The sequence below is a fragment of the Sinocyclocheilus rhinocerous genome, unplaced genomic scaffold (assembly GCF_001515625.1).
Source record: "Sinocyclocheilus rhinocerous isolate Xijiao unplaced genomic scaffold, SAMN03320098_v1.1 scaffold1900, whole genome shotgun sequence".
Lineage (NCBI taxonomy): Eukaryota > Metazoa > Chordata > Actinopteri > Cypriniformes > Cyprinidae > Sinocyclocheilus > Sinocyclocheilus rhinocerous.
This window is the reverse complement of record NW_015662288.1, coordinates 300,942-302,599: the sequence shown is the minus strand read 5'-3', so window position 1 is coordinate 302,599 and position 1,658 is coordinate 300,942. Positions and strand designations below refer to the sequence as shown.

General features: G+C 36.2%; 1 protein-coding gene across 1 annotated transcript in view; it reads right to left on the bottom strand.

Annotated features, from left to right (window-relative positions):
* Positions 1–1,100, bottom strand: part of LOC107728023 (alpha-actinin-3-like) — a 20,787-nt gene extending 19,687 nt beyond the window's left edge. Inside the window, exon 1 of the mRNA XM_016538074.1 lies at positions 1,029–1,100. The gene's annotated coding sequence lies outside the window, so the exon portion shown is untranslated. The remainder of the gene's footprint in view (positions 1–1,028) is intronic.
* Positions 1,101–1,658: the final 558 nt, after the last annotated feature.

The following is a 1,658-nucleotide window of genomic DNA, read 5'->3' as shown; positions in this document are numbered from 1 at the left end:
AATACACACATGCATGTATATATTTAAGAAAAATATGTTACGTTTATATATTTAATATATTTATATATGATATAATTTAAATACAGACATGTAAATACATGTAAATATTTTCAAAATATATATTGTCTGTATGTGTATTTATATATACATAATAAAAATACACAGAACACACACAGACATATATTATGCAAACAAAAACTTTTATTTTGGATGCGATTAATCGCGATTAATCATTTGACAGCACTAATTAATTGTCAAAGCCCAACATCGGCATCGGCCCGATATGAAAAATTATGCCGATATGTCTTGCCGATAAGAGGAATACATTAACTCACATGTGCTCAGGGTGTGCTAGCGATTAGATCACGTCGGTATCGGCAAAAATGAGTTGAAAATTATCGGCATATCGGATATCGGCAAAAATCCAATATCGTGCATCCCTATCCTATATTGTGTGTTACAGGATCTCCTCCTGATGAACTGGATTGATTTGACTCACCTTCAGCGTCCAGCATCTTCGGGATGTCCAGGTACTTCTCTGCCACCTCAAACGCAGTGTTCAGGTTTCCAATAGGGTCGTCCTTCAGAGGACCGACAATTAAAAAAAAAAAAAGAAGCCATTACAGACACATACTGTCATTGAGATTCAGGCCTTATATTGTGCTCTGTTTGTGCACAGTGTCTGATATTTAGCTTGTAATAATTTTCTTAATGTTCTAAATAACATTACATGACTGTAGAACAATCATAGATGTTTAGAAACAGATTCCAACCAGATTTTACTGTCAGAACTATCAGTTTTATACTAATTTGATTTGATTTCTGAATCAATTGTTTGAGCCAGCAAATCATAACCTGATTGGATAAAACAAGAGCTTTGGACTCGAGGATAAACCTTAGAGGATTAAAATAAAAAACATTGTGTGTTGAATTGGCATAAAACTCTACACAGGGAATAAATGTAAAATATCTGAAGAGAAACTGGTGGATAAAGAGCGAGCGATTGGTAGGAAAGACAGAAGCAGCACCTTTCTGAGTTTAGAGTAGTCGATGAGGTCTGGTCTGTGTCTGTGGATGAGGGCGCACAGAGCGAGGCCGTCCTTCCAGCTGACAACAACACAGACAACGTATTAGCAAACCTGACCATGCTGATGTATAAAGAAATTAAATAAATAAATAAATCATAAAAATGAGAACACTTTACAATAAGGTTCCATTTGTTAGCATTAGTTAAAAATAACTCGCAATGGGAAATACTTCAAAAAGCATTTAATAATAATGGTTAATGCTGCTTTCAACATTTACTAATGCATTACTAAAATGAAAAGTTGTATCTGTTAATATTACTTAATACAATATATTGTGCTCTGTTTGTGCACAGTGTCTGATATTTAGCTTGTAATCATTTTCTTAATGTTCTAAATAACATTACATGACTGTAGAACAATCATATGGCGCTTTTCCACTGCATGGTACGGCACGGTACGGCTCGGTACGGTTCACTTTTGGGGGGTTTTCCACTGGGTACAGTACCTGGTACCTGGTACTTTTTTTAGTACCACTTCGGTTGGGGATCCAAGCGAACCGTACCGTTACCAAAACGTGACGTGTAAACCCTGCTGATCACGGATTGGCCGGAGAGAATCGTCACTACCTGC